This window comes from Canis lupus, chromosome 5 (genome assembly GCF_011100685.1).
Source record: "Canis lupus familiaris isolate Mischka breed German Shepherd chromosome 5, alternate assembly UU_Cfam_GSD_1.0, whole genome shotgun sequence".
NCBI lineage: Eukaryota > Metazoa > Chordata > Mammalia > Carnivora > Canidae > Canis > Canis lupus.
In genome coordinates this window covers 25,465,132-25,490,714 of record NC_049226.1, presented here as the reverse complement: position 1 = coordinate 25,490,714, position 25,583 = coordinate 25,465,132, and the positions used below count along the sequence as shown (strand labels likewise).

The window sequence follows — 25,583 nt, the reverse complement described above, 5'->3', positions numbered from 1 at the left end:
CAAGGTAACTTATAAGCATAGGTATTATTCTAGGTAATGTTTTAAAATGCAAAGAAAAAATAGTGCTTATATTTCAAGTTTGGCTGGCATTACTTTTCCTCTGTATTCTGAAATATGTGGGCATAAATATTCTTAGCCTCAGGACCCTGTACTGTCTGCTATTTTGCTTATCTGATTCTCTAAAACTTGTGCTTTTCCAAAAATATATTAGAGGAACAGGAAATATTTCCAAAGGGTTTCTTTCTAACTTTTTACATAATATATGTATTTTTACATTACGAATATGTGCAAAGCCCAAGAAACATTTATCATCAGAGAAACTCAATAGTTTGTATTATCAATATTTATTCATATTCATCTTCCATTTGGCCATTTTCAGTTGATACCAAAATTGAAACTTACTCTGATCTGAAGCCCTGATACAGTTGGTTTTAGGCTTTTCATCCACTATATGTGACTCACTGCTTTTGATTAATATCCCTTCAAAATATTTACATTCTGTTTCTTGTGTCTCATAACCAGTATTTACAAGCTTGAAATCCAGTTTTCAAACCTCTGGCTAAAGCAGAAAAATGAAAACCAAGCTTGGACTTTTTTGCTCTTTTACAATATCATTGCCGTGTCAGAACACATTTTTAATAAACTGAGTTTTGCTTAATATCCTGGCAAACCCAGGAAAGAGTGTAACATCCTTCTGTGAATGGGCCTACCAGGACTGAGATGACAGGCTCTGCTGTGCTACAAAGGATAAGCTGCAGGACATTATCAAGAACAGTACCTTTATCTTCTCTAGATAACACAATCACAGCAATCCTTCTGCCTGAGCCTTTCAAATGAGTGAACCTTATTTCATCATCTTTCAGGTTACCTTCCAGGTAAACATGCCAAAGAAAAAGGGTTCAGATAGGAAGAAGAAGAGCCAATATTTGCCATCAGGTGTTTCACCATTGTTCATGCTCCTACCTTCATTTGGACAGACCTCCCTCAATTTCTACGTGTCCAACTTCTACCCATCTTTAAAACTGGAGTTATTTCTTATTCCCCTACAAGTTCTCAATCCTGGCCACATGTTAACATCACCTGGAGAGACATGAAGTGTCCAGGGTCCACACCAGACCAAGTAAATGAGAAAGCAGCTTGCTCATGTTTCATGGATGCAATGTTCTCTTCTTATTTAAGAGAGCCAAACAAAACCAACATAACAAACAAGTAAAACAAAACAAAACAAAACAAAACTAGGGGCAGATGTTTTCTCAAATACTCTTTCCATTTTCCTGAAATGAGTAAATTTCTGAGTCCTTAGTGCATTACCCCCCTCCCCCTTATCTTGTGGAATGGCTTTACTATTTGGAACTGGGTATTTCTTTACTTTTTACTTGCAGGAAGACAAATCCAAGTCTTAGCACCAAAGAAAAACATGTTATGTGGGTTGTCTTTGTTTTCCTTAAAGATAATGTACATGTGCTTGAATTCCTCTCTCATAATGGAAGTTCGAGTGCAAGTTAATATAGGTACATTTTTATCTGTGTTCTTGGTGTCCATCAGACATCTAACATGTATATCTTTTCTATCAAGAGGATCTCATTAGGGCAGCCTGGGTGGCTCAGCGGTTTAGCACCTGCCTTCAGCCCAGGGCGTGATCCTGGAGACCCAGGATCGAGTCCCACGTCAGGCTCCCTGCATGGAGTCTGCTTCTTCCTCTGCCTTTGTCTCTGCCTCTCTCTCTCTCTCTCTCTCTCTGTCTCTCATGAATAAATAAATAAAATCTTTAAAAAAAAAGAGGATCTCATTATAATTCACTAGACAGAAAAAAGAAGCAGCTCAGCATATTCAGGGCAGTCAGAAATACTTTTTACTGAGGTCATAGTTATGCTTAAAAGACTAAGAGGCAGAATTAGAAAACTGCCATTATACCACAGCCAACATAATAACGGATTCAGGTGAGCATCATTAATGAATATTAAATCCACTGAGTGAAAGTTTGTTGGAGAACGGGATATGTTCATATGGTTCAGAGTGTCGCCATACAAAGAACTTGTTAATTACCAAATAAAAGTTACCTTTTCAATGGAGAGATATAGTATCCAAAACCTTAACCAAGTGATCTAAGTTAGCATTACAAAGAATGGGATAAACTGATATTATGTGCCTCTTAGTGTGATACAATAGGAGGTACACAATATTGCCTATCCAATACCTTTAACCCGAAAAGAGAGACAGACAGACAGACAGACAAGCCAAGAAACAGACTCTTAACTATAGAGAACACACTGATGGTTACCAGAGGGGAGGTGTTGAGGGATAGGTGAAATATATGACAGGGATTAGGAAGTGATGTATGGGTGGGTGATGTATGTAAGTGTTGTATCACTGTATTGTACACCTGAACCTAATATTATCTGTCTGTTAATAATACTGGAATTCAAATAAAAATAAATTTTAAATAAACAAAAAATGTCTTCTGTGGTTTTAATACATTCAGATAATGCCATCAATTGGCTCTAAGGAAATAAAACTTTGTGATAATTAAAAAACAAACAAAAAGTACCTATTAGCTTATCACATTCAAGAGAAAACACCAGAAAAACTCAGATCACAGAACTTTTGAAAATATGTTAAAGTCATAAAAACAGTAGTGGGAGTCTATTTTGAATAAAGCTGGCTAAAAAACATGAAAACCAAATATACCATATGCTCAACTAGATCCTAGGAGGAGAATTAAACTTAAAATTTTGGAGGCTATTGGGGAAATTTGTATATGAATTATACTGTAGGTAATACACTCTCAGAGTCAATTTTTGGGTGTTTGATAATGGTATTATGGCTGTGTAGATGAATCTTGTCCTTAGGAGATACATGCTAAAATCCTAGGGATTAGGTGGTAGAACTGAATTTCAAATACTAAAGAAGTAAAACTCTCACTATTTGCAGATGACATGATATTATACAATAGAAAACCCTAAAGATTCCATCCAAAAACTGTCAGAACTAATAAATTCAATTAAGTTGCAGGATACATAATCAATGCACATAAATCTATGTTTTTCTTTACACTAGTAACGAATTCTCAGAAAGAGAAATCAAGAAAACAATTCCATTTAAAATTGCAATCAAAAAGAATACCTAGGAATAAATTTAAACAAGAAGGTGAAAGCCTGGCATATTACAAACTACCAGACATTAAAGAAAGAAATTAAAGAGGACTCAAATGGAAAGATATTCTGTGCTAATGAATTGGAAGAATTAATAGTTACAACAATCTACAAACTCAATGCAACCCCTGTCAAAATTCCAATGGTATTTTTCACAGAAACAGGACAAACAATCCTAAATATTGTATGGAACCAAAAAAGACCCAAGCAGCCAAAGAAATCTTGAAAAAGAACAAAGCTGGAGGCATCACACTCTCTGGTTTTCAACTCTATACTACAAAGCTGTAGTAATTAAGAGTTGGTGGCACTGTGGGACAGGGCTTTTATAAACAAGCCACTTGGGTGCAGGTAATCAGCTCCCCCCCCACCCAAATTCCCACTTACTCTAGGTTCTGGGATCTACTATGGAGCTTCCAGGGCCGATGTAGGCACCTGGTCTTGGACCATCCCACTATGCTCTTCTACTGCTCCAGGTGCTCTTGTGCCCAGGTAGTGGTGAAGGGCAAGGTTGGGAACTGGGCTGGACTCCATTCTGGCATCTTCATGTTAAAATCTTCTGGGTTCCTCACAGTTCTTGTTTTCCAAGACTGGTTTCTAGGGATTTGTTTGCAGGGTCTGCCATGGAGCCAGAGCAGATGATGGAGGGACAGATACAGGCTATAGAAAACCCTCTCTGATTACAGTCTTGGGACAATGTTGAGAGGATAAGAGGCAATGAGATGGTGAACTAATATTCGACAAAGGAGGAAAGACTATCCACTGGAAAAAAGACAGTCTCTCTTCAATAAATGGTGCTGGGAAAATTGGACATCCACATGCAGAAGAATGAAACTAGACCACTCTCTTGCACCATACACAAAGATAAACTCAAAATGGATGAAAGATCTAAATGTGAGACAAGATTCCCTCAAAATCCTAGAGGAGAACACAGGCAACACCCTTTTTGAACTTGGCCACAGTAACTTCTTGCAAGATACATCCACGAAGGCAAAAGAAACAAAAGCAAAAATGAACTATTGGGGCTTCATCAAGATAAGAAGCTTTTGCACAGCAAAGGATACAGTCAACAAAACTAAAAGACAACCTACAGAATGGGAGAAGATATTTGCAAATGACGTATCAGATAAAGGGCTAGTTTCCAAGATCTATAAAGAACTTATTAAACTCAACAGCAAAGAAACAAACAATCCAATCATGAAATGGGCAAAAGACATGAAGAGAAATCCCACAGAGGAAGACATAGACATGGCCAACATGCATATGAGAAAATGCTCTGCATCACTTGCCATCAGGGAAATACAAATCAAAACCACAATGAGATACCACCTCACGCCAGTGAGAATGGGGCAAATTAACAAGGCAGGAAACCACAAATGTTGGAGAGGATGTGGAGAAAGGGGAACCCTCTTGCACTGTTGGTGGGAATGTGAACTGGTGCAGCCACTCTGGAAAACTGTGTGGAGGTTCCTCAAAGAGTTAAAAACAGACCTGCCCTAGGACCCAGCAATTGTACTGCTGGGGATTTACCCCAAAGATACAGATGCAATGAAACGCTGGGACACCTGCACCCTGATGTTTATAGCAGCAATGTCCACAATGGCCAAACTGTGGAAGGAGCCTCGGTGTCCATCGAAAGATGAATGGATAAAGAAGATGTGGTTTATGTATACAATGGAATATTCCTCAGCCATTAGAAATGACAAATACCCAACTTTTGCTTCAACGTGGATGGACCTGGAGGGTATTATGCTGAGTGAAATAAGTCAATCAGAGAAGGACAAACATTATATGTTCTCATTCATTTGGGGAATATAAAAAATAGTGAAAGGGAATAAAGGAGAAAGGAGAAAAAATAAGTGGGAAATATCAGAAACGGAGACAAAACATGAAAGAATCCTAACTCTGGGAAACAAACTAGGGGTGGTGGAAGGGGAGGTGGGCGGGGGGTGAGGGTGAATGGGTGACGGGCACTGAGGGGGGCACTTGACGGGATGAGCACTGGGTGTCATTCTATATGTTGGCAAATTGAACACCAATAAAAATAAATTTATAAAAAACAAACAAACAAACAAATGAAAGCCAGATCCCATGCCCCGCCTCCTACAAGCTGGCTTCTCTGGAATAAATCCAACTCAATTAAAACAATAACAAAACAAAACAAAAAAGGCAATGACAAAGGCCATCAAAACACAGAGAGTGGATCTCCAATCTGCCAACTTGTGTCTACCTGAATCAGACAGTTATGCCTATTTTTATTAGAGGGACTTGCTGTACTTGCAAAAGAAACACCACCAAGTCCCATTGAATTTCTAGCATCCTATCTTTCAAAAAACAAGGCACAGTTTGAAGATTGAAACTGACTTATCGGTAAGAACAGAAAAATTTGGTTCCTACTGTAGGAAGGAGATTTATATGATTTATATGATTAAGAGGGAGCTTTAACTGCCATGATTTTTCCCCTTTTTGGAAGTGTAAGAACCTTCAGGACAAAAGAAATTATTTCCAGAACTGCAGAAGAAAATCTATTTCCTCTGTTTTCATTTAATCGCCATACTAACTTAGTGTATTCTGTGCAATTTTTCTCAGATTGTGTTTAACTTTGTCTTTAAAATGACCTTCAAAGTGAGCTGTTCAAATGTCTAAAAAAAAGCTATAGTAATTAAAACAGTGCGTATTAGCAGTATTGGCATAAAAACAGACATGTAAATCAATGGGACAGAAAATAAAGAGCCCAGAAATACAACCGCACATACATGGTCAATTAATTTACGATAAAAAAAAAAAAAAAAAAGCCAAGAATGTACAATGTGGAAAGGACAATCTCTTAAAAATGGTGCTGGAAGGCAGCCCCAGTGGCTCAGCGGTTTAGCGCCACCTTCAGCCCAGGGCGTGATCCTGGAGACCCCAGATCGAGTCCCACATCAGGCTCCCTGCATGGAGCCTGCTTCTCCCTCTGTCTGTGTCTCTGCTTCTCTCTCTGTGTCTCTCATGAATAAATAAATAAAATCTTTTTAAAAATGGTGTTGGAAAAACTGGACAACAATATGCAAAAAAGAATAAAACTAGGCCACCATCTTATGCAATACACAAAAATTAACTCAAAATAAAGACTTGAACTTAAGATTTGAAACCATAAAACTCCTAGAGGAAAACATGGGATATAAGCTCCTTAAACTAGGTCTTGGCAATGCCATCAAAAGCAAAAGCAACAAAAACAAAAATAATCAAGTGGGACAATATCAAACTAAAAAGATGGTGGACAGCAAAAGAAATGAAAAACAAAATAAGGCAACCTACTGAATGGGAGAATACAATTACAAATGCTATATCTGATAAGGTGCTAATATCCAAAACATATGAAGAACTCATACAACTCAATAGCAAAATTAAACAACAATCTGATTAAAAAATGGTCAGAAGATCTGAATAGACATTTCCCAAAGCATACAGATAGCCAATAAGTACACAAAAAGATGCCCAACATCACTAGTTATCAGAGAAATGCAAATCGAAACAATGAAATGTCACCTCACAGCTGTTAGAAAGGCTAGGATAGGGATCCCTGGGGGGTGGCGCAGCGGTTTGGCGCCTGCCTTTGGCCGGGGGCGCGATCCTGGAGACCCGGGATGGAATCCCACGTCGGGCTCCTGGTGCATGGAGCCTGCTTCTCCCTCTGCCTGTGTCTCTACCTCTCTCTCTCTCTATCATAAATAAATAAAAAAATAAAAAAAAAGGAAGCCTAGGATAAAAAAAATACAAGAAACAAGTGTTGGCGAGGATGTGGAGAAAAAGAAACTAGTGCACTGTTGGTAGAAATGAAAACTGGTACAACCACTATGGAAAACGGTATGGAGTTTCCTCAAAAAATTAAAATAGAACTATTGTATGATTTAGTAATTCCACTTCGGGGTATTCATCTGTAAAAAATTAAATCACTAGTGCAAAAAGTTGTATGCATCCCCATGTTTATTAGGGCATATTACAGCTTAGATATAGAAAAAATCTAAATGTCCATCAATGGATGAATAATATATATATATATGAATATATGAATATATGTGAATATATGAACATATTTTTAATTCAGCCACTAACAAAGGAAGTCTTGCCATTTGTGACAACAAGTATGGACCTCAAAGGCATTATGCTGAGTGAAAAGTCAGAAAAAGACAAATGCCATATTTCTTATACATGGAATCTTAAAACAAAAACACCAAGCTCATAAATACAGAGAACAGAGAGGTATTCACAAGAGGTAGGATGTACAAAGAAGTAGAAGAAATGGGTGAATATTTTTTGTTTTATATATAAAACAGTCCCATCAATGGAGGCATAGTGCAAAGTTGAGGTTTCCTTCTAGAAGCCCTTTGTAAATATTAGTGGTACAGAGAAAGATGACCTGTTAATTAAACATTTGAGTCTGTGGAAGAAGAACCCTAGAAAACTTTGAAAGATGTATAAATCCATTTTATTGTCTTCCTCTTCAGCAAATGTATCTATTTTTCACAGAATAAAAAGCAAACGGATAGGTAACACAACTAAGTTTTGGAAGACATTAAAGGAAATAAACACGTCTTGAGAATGAGAAATGCCACCAATTTATTAAAGCAGAAGCAAGAACAAGATAAATGACACTAGAAAATTATACTTTCAGCCACTACTTTAAGGGGGCCGGAAACCACGACAACATAGGGAAGGACACGGATGCTGATTACTTGAACTAATTAAGTGCATTTAAACCTGTGTCCCCATGATGCTCACGACACAGACATTTAGAAATGAGCTGAAGGTGTCAGCTTCACAAGTCATACAGGGATGACATGGAAGGCTGGTGAGAAACAGGCAACAAGTTTTCTTTCTAGTCATTACTTAGATTTGTTTTCATAATTAGGCAGGAGATAAATGAATAGAACATATGCCAACATAAATAGGTCGAAAGCCATTTCATGAGCAGGAGAAAAACAAGAGTTCAAATAGCAAGCAATCAGTAAATGCATAGTATGAATGTGAAATATTTTAGTTTTGAGAAACATATAAAGATATTGTTAAATGAGTATTATCCTTCTCAAAGTAGCACAAAGTAACATAAACATGATATTCAGTTGGTCATTCAAGCAACCTTTAACTGAGCACTAACATGTGCCTGGCAGTGAGCCAAGAGATGCATTTGCTATAGGGCAGAGGTCAAACCCCATTTTAAAAAAAAACATTATTGGGGGCAGCCTGGGTGGCTCAGTGGTTTAAGCGCCTGCCTTCATCCCAGGGCATGATCCTGGAATCCTGGGATCAAGTCCCACATCGGGCTCCCTACATGGAGCCTGCTTCTCCCTCTGCCTGTGTCTCTGCCTCTCTCTCTCTCTTTCTCTCTCTCTCTCTCTCTCTGTGTCTATCATAAATAAATAAATAAATAAATAAATAAATAAATAAATAAATAAATAAATAAATAAAATCTTAAAAAAAAACCATTATTGGTAGCATGTTATCTTGCTTTGAGAGTGGATATAATTTTGGAGGCACCCTATCACGATTCTGAGCTAAGCCTAGAATAAAGCAGTTGACTGACCTGCGTGACATAATTTTGGTTAAAACCCAGATATGATTAAAAAGTAAGATTGCTTACTCATGTAATTTGTATACTGACTTTGACAGAAATTTCAAGAGGAAAATCCAAAAATTCTTTTGTGACATCACCATCAGTGAAAAAAGTGTGTTGCCTGCCAAGAACCTGCTCTGAAAGATGCCTATGTGAATGTCTGGTCATTTATTGACAATTCCATCTTATTGCTATATTACACCTTATGTAATAAGCCTAGGAACTTAATGAAGTATTGTCTGCATTTGTTTTTCACTTTTAAATATGTATGGGAGGAAAATTTGTATTTTGAACCTTATTTAGATTAAGGAAGTCAAAAGTCAAGTGACTTTTAAAAGAGTTAAAATTTTCTGGATAAAAAAGCTGCCCACTAAATGATAAGCCTAAGAGGGTAGGGAGCATCCTTAATCTTCATCCATTCTATAGTTTTCCAAAATTACCAAAAAGGCCATTCACAGGGATTAATATTCAACTCCTCTTCCCTGGTGTGGAGACTGGCATATCAACTATCCAACTGAAACTCTTACTGGTTAGTTCATATAGAGAGAAAACTGTTAGGTCTTCAAGAAACCAAAAAAGTTCTCTTCCACAGACTTACAATTTTAAAACGTAGTTGAATATATAGGATATATATAAAATACATATTATACATATATAAGATACGTAATTATACATATGCATGGTTAAGTCTATACAAGCCTACATATGCTGACAAATTCTGAGGGGAAAAGGCACAGAGGTTCATTCAGAAGAAGTGGCAATCAGTGTGGTTCAGGAATTCAGCTGCTCTATTTGCAAGTTAGTAAATAGCTCTTATGGTCAATTTATTTGACTGGCTGTATTTTAAGAAATAAAGTAGAAAAACATGTGCCACAATATGTAAATCATCTTTCTTCCCAGCTCTAAAATTAAACCTTTTATCAAATGTCTGCAGCTATTTTTAGAATAATTGTATAATGTTCTAAAAGAAAGGCAGCTCCCATTTAAGACTCTCTTTTGAGAAATGTCTGATGTAGCCAAATACACCTGATAATTCCAGTAAAAGCAGAACTAGTAATCGGTCTCAACTAGGCATAATATTGGAGAAAATTTAGGAAAAATGTCATAGACTGGAGTACGTAATACACAGATGAGGAGACTCCATTGTCTTCATTTTGACTCTTTGAGGTATTAACCATATATCCAAAAATTCACCCCTTCACAGTGCGTAATTCAGTGGATTTTGTAATAGATTTCACAGAATTGTGTAATCATCACCACAAACCAATTTTGGAACATTTCATCACCCTCTAAAAAAGCTTTGTATTCATCAGTAGTCAATCTCTGTCCCTCTCTTCCTCTCCTCCACCCTAAGCAACTACTAATTTACTTCTTGTACATTCACCTCTTCTGGACATTTCACACAAAAGTTATCATACATCACATTTCCTTGAAGAATTTTATTGCTTTAGCTCCTACATTAAGTCTAAGATCCATTTTGAATTAATTTGTTTATATGATGAGAGATGGAGTTTAAATCCATTCTTTTGCAATGCACATATCCATCTGTTTCTCATCATTGGAAAAAAAAAGACTATTCTTTCCCTGTTGAATTATCTTAGCACCTGAAAAATCAATTCACCACAAATGTAAGTGTTATTTCTCAATTTTATTCAACTGGTCTCTATCTATTCTTATGACAGAACCATACTGTTTTGATTATTGTTGCTTTGTAGTAAGTTTTAAATCAAGAGATGTGAACCCTTCACATTTCAAGATCTCCCTTGCATTTCATGAATTGTAGTATCAGTTTGTCACAGTCTTTCCACAAAGCATCTGGCATTTAGTGACATTGATTTTGTAGACCACATTGCATACTATTCCCATCGAAACAGTTTTAAGTTTTATAATCCATTAACAGAGACACCTTTCCATTATTTAGGTCTTAATTTCTTTCAATGATGCTTTGGAGTTTTCTGTGTGCAAGTCTTTCACCTGTTTGGTTATACTTTTTCCTAAGTATTTTATTTATTTTGAGGCTCTTATAAGTGGAATTCTTTTCCTTATTTCATTTTTGGATTGTTCACATGTCATCTATAGAAACGCAATTTATTTTTGTACAGTGATCTTCTATCTTGCAACTCTGATAATATTGTTTGTGAGTTGTCATTTTTTGTGGATTCCTTAAAGTTTTTCTATAGAGAAGATCATACCATCTCAGAATAAATACAGTTATACCTTTTCTCTTTTCCAATTTTTAAAACATTTTATTTATTTATATATTTATTTATTTATTTATTTGAGTGAGAGAGAGAGAGAGAGAGAGAGAGCACGTGCATGAACTGAGGGAGAGGTAGAAGCAAACTCCCCACTGAGCTGTGACCCTGACATGGGGCTCAATCCCAGGACCTGGAGATCATGACCTGAGCTGAAGACAGACACTTAACTGACTGAGCTACCTAGGGACCCCTTTCTTTTACAATTTGAATGTCTACTGTATCTTTTTCTTAGAAAATTGCCCTGGTAAGAATTTCCCATGCAATGTTGAATAAAAGTAAGAGCAGATATGCTTGTGTTGTTCCTGAAATTAGGGGGAAGCAGTTACTCTTTCATCATTAGTCATGATGTTAGCTGTAGGTTTTTGCCAGATTCCCATCCTTTAGCAGGTTGAGAAGGCTGCCTTGTTATTCCTGGCTTACTGAATATCACTATCATGGAAAGATGCTGGCTTGTCAAATGCTTTCTCTGCATTTACAAAGATGCTTGTGAGGCTTTTGCCTTTTATTCTTAGGTGTATTACAATAGTTGATTTTCAGATGTTAAATAAATCCTACATTCCTGGGATGAATCTTACTTGGTCATGGTGTATCATCATTTTTAAATGTTGCCATGTTCAGTCTTATAGTATTTTGCTAAGAATTGCATATATATATTCATTAGGGATATTAATCTGTGCCTTTATTTTCTTGAGATGTCCTTGCTTTTGGTATCAAGGTAATAATACTGACCTCATAAAATCAGTTTTCCCTCTTCTTCTATTTTACAGAAGGAGTTATAAGTTTTGGTATTAATTCTTCTTTAAACATTTGGTAGAATTCACCAGTGAAATGTAGGCATTGCTTTGTTTCATGTGTGTTTTGAAACTTGTGTTTTTTCCTTGATTCTCCTATTGAGAAACTGATTTTTGGCAATGTCATTCTCCATGTTTGTAATTTATAGGTCAAACTATCCTTTATATCTACTTTCAAGGATTATTTTTGAAGATTAAATGAAATTATAGATGCTAAAGCTTCCTGCAACCAGAAAGTACCATTCTACTATGCCCTATTCTGTTTAAGACTTTTTGGCTCTACTATAGAAAATTCTTTCTGAAGACAGTTGGAATTTTCATTAAGGATCTAAAATGCAAGCCTGGTACTTTAACCTATGTCCCTGGGGCAAATATGGCAACCATAGTTTCCTTTATACTGAAATGAGTACCTGTGGCAATGTACTACCTGGTTATTTTGCTCCCAGTACTCTTTCTTGAAAACCTTTTACTGCCACTCCCAGTACTCGTTCTTGAAAACCTTTTACTGCCAAATGTGGAAGTCAGAGCTGTGCCAAGTTCCTTACTCATCAATAAAATTGTGTTTATAGGAAAATCAGCCACTATCTGGACATTTTTTTTTACTTAAACTCAACAATGAAGACTAATCCGCAGAGTGCTTTTCACTGTTTAGAAAATAAAGCCAATTTCCAAATAACTGGAATGTTTTTATTTTTTTCATAAAATGGACTACTTCCTACTTAGAGAATTACCAAAGAGGCTTCTATATATCTACTTAATGCCAAACCTGGCATTAAGTGAATTAATGTGTTTATTTCTCTAACTTTGAGAATAAAGTTCATCCCTTACTTACTCCTGACTGCATAAAATCTGCCACCAATGCTCCTCATATCCTACTCCCCCAACCCTTCCCTCTGTTGAGGTCTCACTGCCTCTGCCACAGAATTTATAGTCTTCAAAGACTGTTTGCTTTACGAAGAGGAAGAAAAAAAAATACAACAAAAAGATTAAACTTCTGATTGCTGAATCTGAGATAAGCCTCTAAATAGTGCCAATCAGCCTGAATGGCAACGTGCCACAAAAGTACCTTTTTCCTATATTGTCTACAGCCTTTATTTTGATTTATTCCCTCGTCTACATCTTCAACAATTAATTATATTGAAGAAAATAAAAAATCTCTTCTTAAAACACAAATAATTCTTAAAGGGTTATGGCTCCCAGTGACTCACAGCTTAGTAAAAATTAATGTAATTAAATTGCTTTCCTTCTAAATTCTATCTGAACTCTGTCCATTACACTGAAAGAATGAATAATTTTATTTGGCAAGAAACAAAACGTAGATTAAGATAATTTGGAATGAGAAGCAATTTGTAAAGCTGAAAAGATTTGGCAGATACCATAGTAAAGTACTTAGGACATCATAATGGTAACAATTATCACATACTTAGTATGGCACAATTCCACGTGAGTTATTACTTAATCTTTGACAACCCTATGAAACAGGTACAATTATTATCTTTGTGTAATAGAAAATTGAGACAAAGAGAGATTAAGAAACTTGTCTAAAGGGGCACCTGGCTGAGTTGGTTAAGCATCCAACTCTTGATTTGGGCTCAGGTCATGATCTCAGGGTTGTGAGATCCAGCCCTGTGTCAGCCTCTACAGAGTGTGGAGTCTGCTTGAGATCCATTCTCTCCCTCCCATTTCTCCCTACTCACTCACTCCTAAATAAATAAATAGATAAATAAAATCAGAAAGAAAGAAAGAAAGAAAGAGCAAGAAGTGCAAGAAAGAAAGAAAAGCTTATCTAAGGATACATCATGAAGAGGTAAACCAGAATTTAAACCTAGCTCAATCTAAACTCAGAATCAGATTTTCAAACTTCAATGATGACTGGCCACCAGAAGCACTAGGTGCTGAAAGACCAGAAGCACTAAGATTTATAAGACAGATGAAGATGAAGTACAGAAGAAAGGTGAAACCCTTTGTGACCAGCTTTTACTGGTATCAAATATTGGTCTAGATCCAGATCTAAAAATAGCTAGCAGAAGCATCACCCAGCTCCTTGCTCCTACTTCTTGAGGTCAAAATTTTAGATGCATACATTCCCTTATTAAGATAATAGGCTTTTGTCAAGTAGTGTGGAACCTAGTAAGTTACCATATCATCTGAGCAGACAATTGCTGTGTAAATTACAATTAGTGGATTAAACATAATCTATTGGAACAGTAGCCACTCAACAGGTGAGGATTCCTTGACCACATAAAAACATAGGTAGGTTGTGAATCTAAAAAGTCTATATTAAAATGAGCTCTGGCCTCCTTTGTCATAGATTTTGGGGACCATAGATTACTGTTATAATAATTTGACCTACTACTGACATTATGTATGATTAAATAACAAATTCAGATTAAAATGAAAGGTAAAATGGCAGTAACTGTAAATGTGCTAACATCTAAAATTAGAATACCTAATTGTGAACCAAGGTTGTTCTGAATTGACAGTTTTAAATCTGAATTAAGTCTTGTTTTAGGGCCTATTTTTCTTCTGTATGAATATTTAAACTTCCCTAAAGAAATAGTAATTTATAACCAACAGAGGCTAATAAATATTGTCTCATGCTTAACTTGAGCTAGCCATCCATGCTTAATTTATGCATTTGTTCTGCTAAACCTCATACATAGCCTGTTAAGAAATAAATTACAAGAAAGGACATAGAGTGCCAATGAAATTTTACAGTGGATTTAATTAATTATTAAGCCCATAAAATTTACTAAGTTTCTATTATGCAAAAGGATGATCAAAAAAACTCAGCAGGGATCCCTGGGTGGCGCAGAGGTTTGGCGCCTGCCTTTGGCCCAGGGGCGATCCTGGAGACCCGGGATCGAGTCCCACGTCGGGCTCCCGATGCATGGAGCCTGCTTCTCCCTCTGCCTATGTCTCTGCCTCTCTCTCTCTCTCTCTCTGTGACTATCATAAATAAAATAAAAATTTTAAAAAAACCTCAGCAATTAGTCATTAATATTAATAATAATACAAGGTACAGAATGATATAGCCTAGCTCTTGATATAATCTAGCTCTGATGGGAAAATAAGACTCTCATCTGATTCAGAATAAATATGATAAATAAATGTGTTAATACATATAAAGTGCATAAAATAGCTTTTATTAAAAGCAGCTATTATTACTGTTTGACATGTCTGAATTTTATGAATAACTGAACTTCCTATTTTTAAATGCCAAAATATGTTTCCATGCAAACATTTCAGGTTAAAATGAGCTTATAATATACCTATACCCTGCTCTGCTACTTTATATAGGGTACTCTGATCATAAAACTTCTCTCAAAATCAGGGCAATATTAGGAGCACTGATTTGGGGGGCTGAAATATCATACAATAATGTTTTCAGAGGGAAAAGAAAAAGAGAACATAAATTAAGTATCCAGTATTTACCCAGCACTTTATGTATTATGTCTACATGAAGTGCATATTTTAATGTCCCTACCATTAGAGTTCCTGTCTTCTAGATTATAGGTTTTTTCCTTTTAGCTCCACTGACATCAGGCTTTCCATGGTCAAACATGCTGTTATTAGAAACAGTTCCCCCCACTATAGTGCATTTTCAACATATCTAATCTGCTGTAGATTAAGTAACCAGATGACCAAACATGTTAAACTATGTACAGAGAGACTGAATGAAAGCTTAATGGGCTCTAATCAAATATATGGGAGACATGCATTTTGTAGCCTATATTTTGGCTTCTCAGTGCTATTTGCCCTTTCTCATACTTAGCTCAATTCAGAAAACTTGTCAGCGGTTTCACTTAAAGCGTTAATGTCTATGCTTTCGCTTATTATTATAATGGATGAATTAACCGACAAATATTAAAAGGGTGCAACTTCTAGCTGCCATTAGATATATAATGCCATCATTAAGAGCTTAAATTAAAAGCACCCATGCCAACCCTCATTTTAGTTTGACTCTAGTCCAAGGAATGGGTCACAGACCAGTAAAGAGAAACTCCATTCCTCCTACTGTAAAGACAAATTTAAGAAGAAGAATGAGGAGGAAAGGAGAAAAAAGAAGAGGAGAAAGGAAAGGCTGGAGAGAAGGCAACAAGGAGAAGGAAGATGAATTTTCTTTGATTCCTAAGGGAAAGGAGGCCACCACCTTCTCTCCCACTCCTGAAAAGTTCTCCTTGAAAACCAAGGGAACTGGAGTCCTTCCTCTATTCTAGAAGAATGAAAACAGGTCTCTCCAGGGGTTACATAAACCCAACCTTTAGTTTTAAAAGGCAAATGTGTTACCAAGGTTTCTGGTCTCTATCTCCCCTGTAAGGTAAATTTCCTCCAGAGTTAACCTAGGAGCCTTTCTTGACATGTAACAAAGAAAATATAAGAAATGTTATTGTATTTCCTACCCATTTCAGTATTATTTATATTCCCCAAATGAATGAGAACATATAATGTTTGTCCTTCTCCGATTGACTTACTTCACTCAGCATAATACCCTCCAGTTCCATCCACGTTGAAGCAAATGGTGGGTATTTGTCATTTCTAATGGCTGAGTAATATCAGAAAGGGAGACAGAACATAAAGACTCCTAACTCTGGGAAATGAACTAGGGGTGGTGGAAGGGGAGGAGGGCAGGGGGTGGGGGTGAATGGGTGACGGGCACTGAGGGGGCACTTGACGGGATGAGCACTGGGTGTTATTCTGTATGTTGGCAAATTGAACACCAATAAAAAATAAATTTATTATTAAAAAAAAGAAATGTTATTGTATTTTCTTCTACTTTGCTGTATAATTTGTAGAAAATGTAATCCTGACTTCCTGGGTTTCATGGGCTACCTATATGCATGTACTCTTGTATTCATTCAGTAACAAATGTTTTTTTTTTTTCCTTCCATATTGATGAGGATGGGCTTCTTTCTGTTGGTAGGACATTTTGCTTACCCAATAACTTGTCATTTGTTGGTCCTATCTGTCAATTTTCAGTCCTGAAATAATTCCCCTCCCCCAAAGCACCAAACTTCAGATACAAATTTGGGCTACATCATCCACGCAATGTTGTTATAGCTATCATTAGCAAGTTGTAGGCATGTTTTTAGGATAATACATCACTAATTCTGAAAGCAGAGATGTGTGGGAAAGAAAAGCATTTAAAATTGGGATTTCCTTTTATATACTGTGTACTTAAGGTTAAAATATGATAATTGCAAAATTTTTCTTGAACCAACAAGCTATTAAAAATGAAATGCTCAGAAACAAATATAGGGAAATCTCCCAAGTTTTTCTTTTTAAGTTTTCTTTGCTCCATCTCATCTCCCCATTTTGTTCTCTTAACAATGCTTATCATTATCTAAAATTAGCTTTTACTCTACTTTTAAAAATTGAAGTATAATTTGCATATACTTAAATCACCACTTGTATGTACAGAAAAGCACGTTCTTATCCCAAATTTTCTGTAAAATCAATCTCTGACAAATAGCAATTGTTAATTATCTTACTTGGATTTTCTCCTCACTGAGCACTGTAGAAAATTTTGTGCATAAAGACACAATAAGCTAAAATTGAGAAATTACATAGTTGGCCTCTTTCTTCCTCCTAAAAGGAAGCAAGCTATTTCAATAGTGTACATGGATGCCCTCAAGTACACCATGAGAGTGCTGCAGAGAGACAAGAGTTGCTCTGCTCATCTCAATAACAGATGTAGAAGGTGATCTCGTTCAAAAGAGGCAATGCTAGGAGTGGAAAGAGGATGCATGGATGGGCTTGGAGGTTGGGGAAGATATGTGTTTGAACTAAAGACCTATTACTTATTGACCTCAGAGAAGTCACTTACCTCTCATTTGTAAAATTGACATTGTTATATATATATAATATATATATTATATATATACCCTTGTTATATATATATATACCCTATATATATGTTATATATATATACACATATATATATATATATACCCTTGTTATATAATGGTGAAGATTAAATATGATGTAGAAAAGACAGATACTGAATTAATTTCCAGTACAAGCAAGGAGATTAAACAGTAGTTGATGATGTCCGCATGCAGCCACCCTTGCTACCCCAGCCAGAGGCATCTCACTCTTCTCTGAATAGCTCTTGCAATCTCAGGCAACTGTTCGTGAAGAGATAGCCTCTGTGGTGAAAACTGGAGAAGCAGTACCTCACTGAAGGAGGTACTCAAACAACATCTCAGATGTTGTTTGCATCCTAGGGGAACCCAGAGAAAGACAGTCATTGCTTTCTCCCTTAGAAAGGTAATACTCTATCATACAGTTTTACCACAGTGGCTAGAAATTCTAGTCCAATTCTTTCCTTTGGCACAATTTGGGATGAGGAGGAAACTGAGGTAGGAAGCTCTCCGGTTCCTTCCCGAGGGTTTGGATTTAAGAGAAGGAAGGTATAGAGGGGGCTCTATAAACTCACCAAACACCTCTGCTCTGGCTGGATGTTCAGATTCACAAGGATGAGGAACCTGGTAGTGTTCTTTTCTCTATGCTTCCATAGTTGCTCTATTTTGACTCCTAAGAAGACTTCTTTTGAAAAACGCTGAGCTTTGTAAACTAAGGGGGAGAGGGATTCTTCCAACTTCACAGCATTATGAGTCACCCATGACCAGGGGCTGAAGTGGATGTGGCTGGTGCTGACTCTGCCAACCTACTCTGTGCCTGGGCCTCCCTGAAAGCTTGTAATTACAGAGATGTGCAATAATACAAAAGCAGAGGGAAATAAAAGATGACCCTAGACTTAAATCCTGCTTACCTTGGATTTAAAAAAAAAAAAAAAAAAAAAGAGGCAATGATCACATATACATCACTTTTGCCCCTGGTAGAAGGCAAACTATTTGAGGAAACAGCCTTTGTCTCATTCACATCCTGTAGATTATAGCACCTCACATACAGAAGGTACTCAGGCTGACATCATATGCTCTTACGGCATGTATATTATAAGGAGGCAATATGTGTGGTGCAAAAAGACCTGGATCAGAAAAATTTAGGGTGTAGTTCTAGTCCTGGTACTGTTCAACCTATCTGGGCCTTCATTGCCTCAAAGTTAAAAAGTTAAATTTTATTATCTCTAATTCAACCTCCAGCTCTAAAGTGGAAGCGAGGGGGGAGGAGGGTGAGGGAAAGGAAGGGAAGGGAAGGGAAGGGAAGGGAAGGGAAGGGAAGGGAAGGGAAGGGAAGGGAAGGGAAGGGAAAGGAAGGGAAGGAAGAGAGGGAGGGAGAGAGAGAGGGAAGAAGGAAGGAGAGAAAGGGTGCTTCCATCAGAGAAAATTCAATCACAGAAAACTCTTTAGGAAGCATACTTGTCAGTTAATGGCTTCAGAGAATGGGAAAGTCACTGTGACTGTTTCAAGACAAATTTTGGTAGAATAAGAAGGATTTGGGCCAAGAAAGAAATTTTCCATCCCAGCCAGATGCAAAAAAGAGACTGTGGATGAACATTGAAAATGAATGATTTCCAGTCATTCTGCAAGTTGGTCCTGGTCTGCTGAGTTAGCACATCTGTACCTTTTCTTTTCTTGGCCTGTGGTCATAGTGAAACTACTCTCTTTATTTGCTAAGTCCTGTAATTCGTAAGGTGAAGAGGCAAACCAGTCAGTTAAAATGCACAGCATCAGGAGTGTGCACTTCCATGGTTTTGAGTGGCTATCCACTGCTCCATGGAATAATGCAGGAGAGAAAAGTCTTTTCCGAAATGCAGATAACAAGAATCTTATCTCACAGTAACAACCTCCAGCAATCAATTATGTTGCTACTAGCTGATCGTAGTAAGACATTTTTCAATACATGAAATTTATTTTAAAAGACAGCCTAGATCATATCTGTCCACTCAATTTCCACAAGCCCTAAATACTCCCTTCCCGTAAGTTCAAATGTGAACCAATATTTCTTTCAACTACTCCCTGTGCACTTCAACACCTAACTTGACTTTCCCCCCAATTAATGAACTGGTTAATTAATTAATTAAAAATAAAATGCTACTTACTGGGCTCTTTCCTTTAGGAAAAGCTAAACTATCTGATGGTTCTCAGATGGAAGCAATTATCAATGTTTACTATAGTTGGTTTACTATAAAAATGTAAGATTCATTTCTGAAACATTATCCAAAGGATGGTACATGGTAAACCCTATATAGGGAGGGGCACCTGGGTACCTCAGTTTCTTGAGCTTCCAACCCCTGCTCTCAGGGACCTGAGGCCAAACCCCATGTTGGGTTCCATGCTAAGCTTGCAGCTTACTTTAAAAAGAAAAAGTTTTTAAAAACTAGATACAGGGAAATAAAAGAAACACAAAGATACTTAGTAGCCTGCAGTCATAACCTCAGTCTTATTTTCTATGATCCCACAGCTTGAAGACACTGCAAAATCTGGGAGACAGACACAGAATATCAGGCAGTAACATAAACCATGAGCAACAGAGTCTCCCTTTGTAGACAGAGCAAGTAGAGCACACACTATTAAAACACAATGACCTTCTAGAGATTAATTGAGAAGTCATTTCAATTTCTCAGTATGTACAGAATCCTCTAGAGGTAAAATTTACTCAGATTGGCTAATCTTTATTATGGTATCATTCAAGATTCAAAATATCTAACCAGTATCTTATACCATATTTAACATAAAACGGTAGAAATCAAATCCCAGTCCAAAGTCCCAATATGAATGCGAAGGGCCACTGTAACACTTTACAAGTGAAATTCAAGTTAAATAGCTTACTTAGAAAAAGTTAAAAGTTCCAAAACAGAATTAGACCAAATGAATTTTTAATGTAGAGTACTATAAATAAAGCTGACTTTATATCAAAGACTAAAAGATCAATGCATTGGTTTAACTACCATCTAAATAATACCTCTTCCAAAATAAATAAATAAATAAATAAATAAATAAATAAATAAATAAATAAAACCTCTTCCAATTTTTGAAGCATTTAGAACACAAGGAAAATGAGAAGAATGAGAGGGGATTAAAATATTTTTACTGCCCATCCTGTCATAGCTTACTCAGTGCTGGTAAACACAGGATTGATTTATTAGCTAGTATGAATATGGAATAACACGAACTCCCATTCTATTCTTGAAACTTTATAAGATTCACTCACTCCTACTAACACTCCCTTTGCTAGCCACCCTCCCCTTGCAAAAACCTTTTCCCTGGTCTGGTTACAGATACCAGAACAAATTAGAAGCAAATCCTAGGAGTTCTGTCTATCCCTTAGACAAGTCACAAATGTAGACATTTTTTTCATTTCAGAAGGTCCATGATAAAATACTAGATAAAACTAGATAAAATTCAGGCCAGGGCACATAACCAAAAAGTGATAGCTATTGGGGCGCCTGGGTGGTGTAGTCAGCTGAGCGTCCAACTCTTGGTCTCAGCTCAGGTCAGGATCTCCGGGTTGTGAGATCAAGCCCTGTGATGGGTTTCACGCTCCGCGAGGGTACCCCAAAGTTTATCGCTTGAGTTTCTCAAAGCTCCTTCTGCCCCTCCCCCTCATCTCTCTCTCAAATAAATAAATAAATAAATAAATAAATAAATAAATAAATCTTTTTAAAAAGACATAAAAATAAAAACCAGGAGCTACAGCTACAGAGCCATGCCTGTATTTGGATACGGCAAAACCGAGTAGGTAAAGTGATTCATAGTGATCACAATGAATGATTTACAATTAAGGAAAACTATACCTCACATATGTAACCTTATAAGCAATGCAGTTTTGATCATAAATACTACTTGAGAGTAAGCAGAGCTCCCACAGGAATACAATGATGTTGAAAGATAAAAGTGATGACTAGAGATGCAGTCCTTGAACTTCCTGGCGATCCTAGTGTAGTCATGACAGGTGACTTTTAGAACATCTTTATACTTATTGTAAATATGTAATTAAGGAACGTAAAGCTCATTGAAAAGTATCCAATTCCATGCAGACCAAGAGAATTAAAGCAAAATTTTCTTTTACATTTTAAAAAGAATTTTTTTAATTCCACAATTCCAATATTGCCTCAAGAACATCCTCTGTTACTTACAAAGTCTCTTACAAAGGTTTGCTAAGGAAGAATTTCTAAACAAGAGTTTTTTAATATAGTTCCTATATTGCAATGATTTTATTATATTAATATTGTTGTTTAAGAAAGATTACATTAAAATAAATGCTTTTATATGTGAATCCCTTCTGATTTGGTATCTGGATAGCTATTGCTATTTACAAAGATTATATATTTGAAATAGTTCTCTTTTAATAAAAAACCTGAAATCCAATTTATGTTATCAAAACTGTAAGATTGTTCAGAGTATCAAAAAACAAACCAGAGCCATTATTAACCAAAGCACTGAGTATAAACAGTGCAATTTAGAATAACACAAGTATATAATATAGTTTAATTACAAGTAAAATTCATCTTCAGTGTCAGCTAAAACAAGTTTTAAGTATTTTATGCAGTTACAAGTTCACAATGTTTTATCAAGTCTCTGATAGTCAGTGTGGTCCAGTATAATGGCCACTAGCCACATGTGACTAATGAGCATTTGAAGTGTGGCTTGTGTAACTGAGGAGCTGAATGTTAAATTCTATTTTATTTTAATTAATTTAAAATTAAATAGCTCCATGTGGCTAGTAGTTACTATATAGGACAGTGCAGTTCTGTACATCGAAAACTTATATAATTAATTCTGCTCTCCAAAGATACTAGTCAAGCTCAGCACTAAAGGTGATGCACTCGTTACCTATAAAGACTTAAACTTTAGGAATTTTTAATCTACCACTATATCCACAGTAATTGTCTGAATGCCTGAGTAATTGCTATATAAGTGACCAAATACATAATGCTAAAAGATAGGGGGGAATGGGAAAATATTCCTATTTTGTTCCTATTTTACTCTTTGCTAACCATGTGGATAATCTTCAAACAGGAGAGAATAGAACAAACCTGGTAGCAAATAGGCAAGACCAGTTTAAAATGTTGCTTTAGAATCTCTTGCTTTAAAATGCTTTAATACAGAGGCACTCGGGTGGCTCAGTCGGTTGAGCGTCTGACTTTTAACTCGTGGTTATCCTCAGGTCATGGTCTTAACTTATGAGATCAAGCCACAAGTCAGGTCTGCATTCAGGGTGGAGTCTGCTTGACATTCTTCACCCCATCCTCCACCCCACCTCCCACCCCCCCTTCCCCTCTGCTCCTCCCCATGCTGGCCCTCTATTAAATAAATAAATAAATAAATAAATAAATAAATAAATAAATAAATAAATAAATAAAATCTTTAAAATACTGTAATACAATATTTTTCCAAATAGGATCAATTGACAACATTTTAAACAAAATGTTGGCCAAGTTATAGAATACATTTAGTATTAGCATATTTTGAGTTATAATTAAGAATTATTAAACCGTTTGAGAGCTTTTGTATTTTAATTTTTGTTATCTTTAGCTCTAAGCACCCATGTTTTATTGTCATGGGTTAATGAGAAAAAAAATAGATCACATTTGTGCTAAGTGAAAGAGAGAGATTATCAGAAAGAATATGATGGTGAAGGTTCTAGAGTGGCTCAAAGAGAAAAAAAAATTGGTGCCAGAAATGAGTTATTACTCAGCACATAGTGGTAAAACATATAGTATAGCTAATGATACTACTAGTTTGGCTACAGTTTTTAAAACATGTAATTGGAAAAAAAGCTATGACTTGCATTGAATTATTAGGTTTTTCTACATTCTCTTGTTAAATAATCAAGACTGCCTTGGACAGTGTTAGTTTTTATTCCTTCTTGTGCCATTATTTGTATTTTTAATACAAAATAAATGTATTTCTTTTCATGAAATTTTATTAGATTAACAAATACACTTTTGGCTTTTGGTAGACTGGAAAATCTCAGAAGCTAAATTGCGTATTTTCACCCAATGGTACATAAGAGAATGCTGATTTTATCAATGTCACATGGACAGGTTAAGAGATACTACTCACATAAAAGTACAATTAGCCTCAGAAAATCATTTATTTTCACATAACTTAATATCTATAAAGTTTAAATAGGTTAATTTTATCGGGTTTGGGTATTTCATTTATAAATATATTTTCATTATATATGAATTATATGCACAAAAATTCCAGAAACATTTTTTAAAAGATTTATTTATTTGCCTTAGAGGGAGAGAGAGAGAGAGAGAGGGAGAGAGAGAGAGGGAGAAAGAAAGAGCTACAGAAGAGGGGAGGGGCAGAGGGAGACAAATAGACTCCCTGCTGAGTGCAGATCCTGCCCCCAACCTCACCACACACACACAGGGTTTGATCCTAGGACCCAAAGATCATGATCTGAGCTGAAACCAAGAGCCAGAAACTCTACTGAGTGAGCCACTCAGGTGACCCCCAAATTCCAGACACTTTTATGTTTATGCATAAGCAATTAAAGTTAAAATAGAAATGATTTAAGTCAAAATTGGGGATTAACAAAAAGTTGTTTTGGTTTTTCATTGTTATTTGTTTCTTTTGGAAGAGTTTGGCTTAGTATTTTAGTTGTTTGGCTGGGTTGACGGTCACTCTAATGGCTGCCTATGACCTTCAGGAAGATATTTAAAATCTGTCACAAACTGAGCTCTGGCCACCTTCTCCAGCTCTTTCTCTTTCCTGACATGGACCCTGCATTCCAAACATGTTTACTTATCGAAATTCCCAGAAAGCTTCTTGTTCCCTCATATCTCCATGCTGTCCAATGCTCTTTCATCCCTTGGATTTATTTTTAATTAATTAATAAATATATCTATCCGCCTATCTATTTATTTAGTTTTGCCTTAGGCTACTGCCATACATTGCGCTGTATTCAAAATCACACTCGGTGCTGTGGTAAGCTTTCCCAGGTAGGTGTATTTTTCATATTTTCTCCTGGGACTACTGGTATTCCTCTCTCAAATGCTCTACATTGTACTGATATTTTAATTGTCCTATCACCCTATTTGTCCATGACCTCTTCAAGCCCAAGGATATGTATTTCCAGTGCCTAGCTGATTCTCAAATACACAGCAATTAATAGTTTTAAATGAGTAATAGTGGGGTGGTCGATCTAATGACTAGAAACTTCTGTACACCTAGAGAAATTATATCCTAGAAGACTAAAATATTTTGAAAATGTTATTATTAATCCATCTTCAATAATCTTTGGAGAATTACAGAGAACTAAAACATTGCCACAAGAATCAAGATGAGTAGATATTAGCCTAATTTCAAAAAGGGGGTACAAGTGAATTCTGGACACTTATATCCATGTCTAGATGTATTCGTTTTCTAGGGCTGCTACAACAGAGTACCCCAAATGTGGTGGTTTATAACAACAGAATTTCTTTTCTCTTACAGTTCTGGAGAAAGAAGCTCTATATCAAAGTTTTGACAGGGCCATGCTCTCTCTGAAGGCTTAGAGCGAGAATCTGTTCCATGTCTTTCTCTTTGCTTCTGATATTACTGGCAATCCTTGGAATCCTGTACTTGTAGACACATCACAAAATCTCTGCCTGCACCATCACATGGCATTTTCCCTGTGTGTCTGTCTCTGTGTCTTTTCTCCTTCTATAACGATATCAGTTACACTGGATTAGGGCTAACCCTAATGACCTCATCCTAACTTGATTACAACTGCAAAGACCTCATTTCCAAATAAGGTCACATTCACATGGAAAATGAAATGGAAATTTCGGTACTTAACAAATGTTCAGTAAGAACAAAGGGATGCCAAACTGACAATATTTCCATTTGCTTTAAGGTTATTATACTGCTTTATCTGGCTAATGTCA

At 36.3% G+C, this 25,583-nt stretch overlaps 1 protein-coding gene and 1 pseudogene across 4 annotated transcripts in view; one reads left to right on the top strand and one right to left on the bottom strand.

Annotated features, from left to right (window-relative positions):
- Positions 1-25,583, bottom strand: part of GUCY1A2 (guanylate cyclase 1 soluble subunit alpha 2) — a 428,485-nt gene that overhangs the window by 259,351 nt on the left and 143,551 nt on the right. The window lies entirely within an intron of this gene.
- Positions 3,773-5,506, top strand: LOC100687312 (annotated as a pseudogene).